At 35.9% G+C, this 8,370-nt stretch overlaps 1 protein-coding gene across 1 annotated transcript in view; it reads right to left on the bottom strand.

Annotated features, from left to right (window-relative positions):
• Positions 1-2,460, bottom strand: part of DSEL (dermatan sulfate epimerase like) — a 70,870-nt gene extending 68,410 nt beyond the window's left edge. Inside the window, exon 1 of the mRNA XM_053714876.1 lies at positions 2,034-2,460. The gene's annotated coding sequence lies outside the window, so the exon portion shown is untranslated. The remainder of the gene's footprint in view (positions 1-2,033) is intronic.
• Positions 2,461-8,370: the final 5,910 nt, after the last annotated feature.

Raw genomic sequence — 8,370 nt, 5'->3', positions numbered from 1 at the left:
AGATAGATAGATAGATAGATAATATGGCCCAAAAAAATGCAGTCAAACCAAACCCTGAACATCTGAAGTAAATTAGTAGTGCAAATAGGTTTTGTGTTGCCCTAAGAATTCAGAAATGTGCTTCTTTCTTCAACCACTGAGTTTAGGTCATAATTACATCATTTATATTACTTAAGACTGAGTAGCTAGTAATCAGGGGTGAAACTACAGGGGGTGCAGAGGTCGGAACTGTGACTGGGTCCCTGAGGGTGGGGCCCAGCTTAAAAAAAATAAAACAAAATTTCAATAAAAAACGTTGACCTGCCACTGCCTGCACTGATATCATGTGAGTGTGACATGATGTCTCACTAGTGTCTCTGACTACAGGGGTTAGTGTTTCTGTTTTACCCACTGGTGTTTATGTGTGCATGTACATATGTGTATGTGTGTATGTATGTGTGTGTGTGTATTTATGCATGTATGTATGTGTGTGTATGTTTTTGGAACCAGCAAATTACAGAACTTGTTACTACAGCATGGGGGGGCGGGGGGTAAACAGTGTCAGTATATACAGTACCACTATATACAGTACAGGGGGGCTGGACCATGTCACAGACTACTGTGGTCACTCTATAAAGTACTGGGGCGGGTAGGGTCAGGACAGCCACCTCACCGGCAGATTACAGACTGTGTCACTAACTCACTATATACAGTACTGGTGGGTTAAACAGTGTCACTATATACAGTAATAGGGGGTCAGACCATCTCACAGACTGTGGGCACAGGGTACCTCCTTTTGCAGACATGTAATTTGATTCACATTTTTTTTCTGTGTTAAATGTAAAAAAAAAAAATGTATCAAATTCACCTTTTTTTTTGGGGGGGGGGGCTTCTTAGATTCTTGCACTTGGGCCCTGTGGTTTCTATTTACGCCTCTGCTAGTAATATCTTTCTACCAGTAATAAAAAAGAATTTAACATTCGGCCCCCAGTAGCCCACAAAGTGTAATAATTGAATCCCCATATTGTCAGTAACACAGAGAATAGTTTACTCCATATTGTCAGTAACACTTTGCTTTTATTTATTCTCCTTAAGGTCAGTAAACCACACCAAGCAGAGAGATTAACCCCTATATTAGCAATAACATACACAGAGTAGTGATTTAACCTCCATATCACCAGTACTCGTAGCATAGACACCTATTTGCCACAACGATTGAGCATGTTCAGGTTATCTGGAAGTACCGAACTAGAATTCATACACCTCTCCTTCTGTTCTATGCTGTGACTCCCAAAAACATGATTCCATAGCTATAGGCCTTGTGCGCCTAAGCGTAAATGACCATAGACCACACACACCCACATTCACACAAGATGATTACATAATATTGTAAAAAATAAATTAACGTTTTATGCAATAGAACCATCAGATATTCCTGTCCAGTTTTAATAAAACAATTTTAGACCGAGAAAGAGACACACAAATCAAAACATTAGAATATGATTTCTGTGTGACATCCACTGACTTTGTATGTCTTAAAAAGAGGACTAATTATTATTATGTTTGCAGAAGCATTTACATCAAACACACAATTGAATTTCTAAATGTTGTTCTTAAATGTGGCCCTTCAATCAAAAAGGTTGGACACCCCTGCTTTTGAGTTTTTGTACTGAATTTTTGTGTGTGATTTTTTTCCCATTATGTTATTCTGTTTATATTCCATCCATAACTGAAAAAATGGCACTGAAAATAAAGGGTTAATGCTGAATAGGACTAAAAAAAAAAGACCTAAAGTTTATAAATTACAGTATGTAGTGCATTTCCTTTCTATTCACCGCTAGATAGAGCCATTAGAATGTTTTTCCAGTACTGAGTAACTTATAATTAACTGTGCACATGAACAGATGATTTACAAACATAACTATCTTTTAATTTATTTTGTATGCGCTAAAATACCACACAGCTCTGTAATGATCTAGATGTAATATTACTTGTAACTGAACTATAGAAAAAAACTAAATATGCAATGGTATATTACACATGGAAACACTTACCCCCTCAGTTGGCTGGGATGGTTGGAAATTTAATGAAGTCTGGCTTTTGCCTTAGTCATTTTCCACTCTAAAAGAGAGCTGCTTTTAAATCATCTGGGTAAGTTTACATTTATGTAAGGATTTTACACTTATATGTGCTCTTCATAATTGGCTTAATCATATTGTAATTAATACAGAAACAAGCTCTTTACGGAAACATGAAACAGGCATACAGGACAGTCTCCAGATGATGGATGCAAGAAGATTTTTCGTCCTGCTGCTGCAGCAGACTGTCCACTCCTTTCGGATACAGCTCAGATGATCTTTTGCTTTCCTAACAGCGGATCCAGACGTCAGCACAAACAATCTGTATTCATTACATGTAAAGGGGCGTAGAAAGGAAAAACAGGGAAAGAAAATAATGGAGGGGATTGCAGAGAGGCTTGTGGAGAAGGGTGAAGGTTTTAGTGATGTGGGTGGAGCCCTACCAGACAGCTCACTTACTGCCTGTGTAGGACTGTAGTAGCAGAATCTGTATCCCCAGCAGATCTTCTGTGTCTCTCTGTCATGAAGGTGGATTCTGCTTCAGCCTCCCTCCCTTCCCCTGCCTCTCACACAGTCTCTCGCCCTATTGTTTTCTTAAGGTGGAATAGCACAGTTTCTGCTCAGCACCTACAATAATTGAAGTAAAATGACTACAGACAATTTTTGCAGCCAGGAACTCAAAAGTCTGCAAGAAACTACATAACTACATATAAATAGCTTAAACTTTTACAAAGCTTATCCTTGTACAAATGTAAATGTTTTTCTTCCTCGAATATACATTCAATTATAAACAATATTAAAACAACCATTTTTTTAATGCTAATGTACCGTACAGAAGATACTCATCTGTTAATTGCCATAGGAAATATGGAATTTAAATAAATACACAGGTATTTTAGTGCCTTGATTCGTAGCATGAAATCTTTTTTTCTGTGAAGTGACTAAACCCTTAGCCCACAGCATATATCACCTGTAGTTAGCAGTTGTTACACTATGATATTTTATTAAACTGAAGTTTTTCTCTTTTACCGCTAAGTATAAAATTATATGGGAGGGCAATTAACCATTGTGGTAATTTAACCTTTATAATTATATTTGTGCGTACCTTTAAGTAAAAGTAATGGATTATAAATTATATTTTTACAAATATTTTCTGCATGGATCTATTTCTTGCATTTAGGGATTAACGGTTGCATTTTGGGTTGCTAGATGTCCAGTGTTTAATTTGATATTTCTCGTATTAAAACTGCCTCTCCTGTATAAATGTAATATGTCAATTTTTTGATAATGTCTGATTAAATATCTAATGTGGTTATATGGCTGACAAGGACTATCAGGCAGGCTGATTGAGCTGATCTGATGTGGCTATTTAAATTATAATTGACAGGGGCTTTAGAGCTATATAACTGATCTGACCTACCTATTTCCTCTGATGGTCCACTGATCTTTGATTATTTTTGTTAAAGACAATTAGCAAATCTACATGCATTACATTATATAGTTATTGTGTTTGTGTGTGTGGGGGAGGGGGGTATAGACACATTTTAGCCATAAAATATTTAATTGTTCCACCATATCATGTAATAGTAAAACACTCCCCCCAATTTATCATACATTTTTATTTAAAAATGTATTTTATGAGAATGATGGGAGTAAACTATCTTTTAAATTCAACAAGACTTTAGTCTCTCCTATCCATCTTTATGTATTCAGCTCCTAGTCACTCAAGTTCATTCATTTTTTAATCTTTTAATTAATACACTCTATAAAAAACGTTAGGATAGATTCAGACACTTGTTAGGCTGTCTCATTAATAAGGAAAGATTATGTAAGAAATTCATTAAAACTTGCTTCACCTATCGTTTCTAGCATTTCATTAGTGAGTGTTACTGTCGTTAGCTTACACATTTGTTTTAAAGGGACATGAAAGTCACAATTAAATATTCATGATTCAGATAGAACAGGTCATTTTAAATAACTTTCCAATTTACTTCTATTATCTAAGCTGCTTTGTTCTCTTGACATCCTTTGTTTTAAAGAATACCTAGGTATGCTAGGAGCAATGCATGTCTGGGAGCTTGGTGCTGATTGATGGCTGCACATATCTGCCTCTTATCATTGGTTTACTGGATTTTTTCAGCTAGCTCCCAGTAGAGCACTGTTGCTCCTTCAACAAAAGATACCAAAAAAATTAAGACATTTAATAATAGAAATAAATCGGAAAGTTGATTTACTTTGTCTGAATTATGAAAGAACAGTTTTTGGTTCCTGTTACAATATGTGATCTTTTGCACAGTAAATGAAGAATTTTGGCAATGTGGACATACAATAATGACAACTGTATACAGATTTTGTAAGTGTTTGTAGTTGTAAAATTATTGGCCTATCTGTTTAATAAGAGTAAATTAGTGTCACTGCATAGGGAGAAACGACTGGTAATGTTTGGTACAAACTAGTGGCTCAGGTATAGCGACCCTACCCTTCTTGTTACATTTGATATTATATGAATTTAAAAATAGATGAAGATAAAAACATAAAAAATTAAAAAAGTAAAGCTGTTTTCTTTTTTGGATTCCAGATTCATTACTGCTGCTCTACATTGGTAGAGCTCCGCAGTTATCATTACTATTTTTATCCACAATTCTCAGTTTAGGCCTGTAACTTGATTGAGTGACCAGTAATAAATAGGTGGTAGTAGTTTGCTCAAAAGGGGAGAGGGTAAAACTAACTCAGCTTGTTCTATACCCTGGTTTCTCAACAGCCGGGCCTTGACAGTCGTCATGGTGGACCACGACCTGAAATGTCCCACTGGGAGCTGTAACAGGCCTGCTGCTCCACACATAAGAAATACCTGGCAGAGTGCCAGTGCACATGTGCATGAGCACTGTGCACATATAGTGGCAGTTCAGTGGGAGGACAGTGTGGGACAAGGAGCAGATAGGACTGGACCTGGGCAATGCAGTTAAGTAAAACTAGCCCACTGACACCAATTAATGTATATATTTTCTTCCGCCACTTACACCAATGCATTATTATATATGCAGTACTGTGCCACCATTAGATTTGGGTTTTTAGCAAAGTTTTAATGACCATCCATATTTATTTTTAGGTCTCTATATTATAGGACCAGTAAATACAGTAAATTTGCATAATCAACAAATGCATGGTAGCATAACAATGCAATAGCAATTAATCTGAACTTCAAATGAGTAGTAGATTTTTTCTGACAAATTTCAAAGTTATGTCTATTTTCACTCCCACTGCATCATGTGACAGCCATCAGCCAATCACAAATGCATATAAGTATATTCTGTGAATTCTTGCACATGCTCAGTAGGAGCTGGTGACTCAAAATTCCATTTAGGTTTATGAGAGCTAGGTTCCTGCTATTGCTCAAGTGTTAGGGGAGGTCACACTAACTTTAGCCTATAGAAGCTGTTTTTTAATACTGCATACAAATATCCTGTATTTTCTTGTTGTATTCTAATAAAGATACTGATAAATAATTATAAATTATCATTATACCATTGCTAAAACAACAAATCTAATGGTGGCCTAAGACTTTTGCACAGTACTGTATGTGTCTATATATATAACTACAAAAGAAAAAGTTGTAAACCTTACCCAGCAACCCCATATTAAGCCGAATAAAAAACAATAAGAGCTACCAAAATCTCAAAAACATACATACACAGATGTTAGCAGGTAAAAGCACACCTATATATTTAATCAAAATAGAGCAACAAAATAAACAAATCATAATACCATCCAATTGATGGTCTGAAGTTTAAAGCAAATCATTCATTACCCAGGATATTAAATATTTGGTCAGCAGAAGACACTTTATTGATCATAAACCATGGTATGCAGAGCTATCAGTATAGCAAATCTTGCAATTTCATATATTTGAATCCATGAATAAACGGTCCACAGTCTTAAACAGTATCTGATAGCCTTACAATTGCAACAATACATGCTAGGTATCCCAAATCTTCACCTTTACTCCCTATGTAGTAATCATATCATACATCCGAGCAGGCAACGGTCCACCTAGAGATCATGCTCACTGGACCATCACCAATGGGGGCATAGTAAACCACCTCTCACTGTAGATATCACAAATATATCACGACTCACTTTATCCGGCAGTATTCAGGACGTGAGCACAGATATTAGAATCAGTATACAGTATTAAAGGTATTAATCACAAATGCTTTACTCACAGCGTATCATCCGTGTTACCTGTGCGGTGGTTACTGCTTCAATTCCTCCCATCCGAGTTTGCCGCTCATTGAATACAAACAAAAGTCCTATGCTCACATAGGGAGTGCTTAAAGGGCTCCTAGGTTTGTGTATAGAACGCTGTAATTCCAGACAGTGTGGAAATCGTCACAAGCCGTCTGACAAGCCGCTACACGTGTTTCATCCTTGCGTCACTAAGGGCTTCCTCAGGCACGATCAATTGATGCCTGTTACACTGATTCAGCTCAATTTATAAACTATATGCATAATAAGTGAACTTATGAAATACATGACCTTTTAACACCTGCTGTCAGTGATCTGATTTCAGCCTAAAAAAATCGCTAGTTATACTAATCAAGTAATTCAACATCTTCATAGTGTACATTAGTGAATCGTTTTGTGCATTTAAGATTACAGATATCATTACTAGTTATTAAGTTTCATACATACATTGTTTTAACCATATTTATATTTAGAGTAAGTTACAGTTTGTACTATATTTTTACTTCTTAATCATTAACTATGTCCTAATGTACCACCCACACACTTGGGGATACGGATTAGTTCTTGTAATTATGTATAGACATTATATCCACATTCAATCATATTGCTAGACCATTGATATTTAAACCAGGGGAAGGCATGTTATTGAAACAAATATAACTAAAGATTAGCTAGTGAGAAAGGGGGCATAGTTCAGTTCTTCATTTAACCCTCTCGGCTGCAGTATATTTAAGTTGTAGATCCATCTACATTCTGATTTCAAAAGTAAATTATCCCAGTTTCCACCTCTCTCTGTAATATCTACCAGTTCCAAACCCATACATTTTAGATCCTGGACACTACTATTGTGTGAAATAAATGTGATAACAAAAATCATAAAAGGAAAACCAAATAAAGTTCTGAATCAAGGATATGTCTGTGTCGTCTGGATGAGTTTTTTCAGCTTGTTAGCATTCCTTAGTGAGATCCCATAAAAAAGGAAACAGAAAATTGCAACATAGTGTGAATCTGTAATGGCACTTTGAGGAAGTAGTTGTTTTGTAACAAATGACTACTCACATTTGTTGGAGCTTTCCACTAAGCTCAAGGATATGCGCACTCCCACTTTATACTGATGGGAAAACAGTACACTAGGCAAAACTTGGATACAAATTTATTTTAAAATATATAAAAGCGTCACATAAGCCTTGATAACACCACAATGTTTTGCCTAGTGTACTGTTTTCCCATCAGTATAAAGTGGGAGTGCGCATATCCTTGAGCTTAGTGGAAAGCTCCAACAAATGTGAGTAGTCATTTGTTACAAAACAACTACTTCTTTAAAGTGCCATTACAGATTCACACTATGTTGCAATTTTCTGTTTCCTTTTTTATGGGATCTCACTAAGGAATGCTAACAAGCTGAAAAACTCATCCAGAGGACACAGACATATCCTTGATTCAGAACTTTATTTGGTTTTCCTTTTATGATTTTTGTTATCACATTTATTTCACATTTTTTTCTTTGTAATATTCGGTATATTTATTGTAGTACTACTATTGTGTGTTTCAAAAAATGCCTAGCTACTCCACTATCCTTTATTTTTTCATTAAGGATATCCCTTCTGTGCTCCTTCATTTGTTCCCTAAATTCTCTGTATGTTTTACCCACGTAGTAACAAGGGCAAGAACAAGAAGAAGACAACCCCCTCACTGCGGCAAATAATATGGCCTTTAACTTTATGTGGATGACCAAGAGCATCGATCATATATTGACCTCTCAACAGGTGTTTGCACATTTTGCACTTGTCATACCTAAAGCAGCCATCTTTTGTTTGTTGTTTCCCTAAAAAATCATTGTTGCCTTTATAGTGACTGTGTACCAATTTATCCATGAGTGAAGGAGCGTGCCTGGTCATCATCATAATCAATGGATTTTCCCAAACAATTTTTTGGACCTCTGTGTCTGAATTTAGGATATTCCAGTATCTGCGTAATCAACAGCATATTTTGAAAATAAAGAATTTCATTAAACTTCAGACCATCAATTGGATGGTATTATGATTTGTTTATTTTGTTGCTCTCATTA

The sequence above is a fragment of the Bombina bombina genome, chromosome 5 (genome assembly GCF_027579735.1).
Source record: "Bombina bombina isolate aBomBom1 chromosome 5, aBomBom1.pri, whole genome shotgun sequence".
Taxonomy (NCBI): domain Eukaryota; kingdom Metazoa; phylum Chordata; class Amphibia; order Anura; family Bombinatoridae; genus Bombina; species Bombina bombina.
This window is presented reverse-complemented; position numbering and strand designations above follow the sequence as displayed.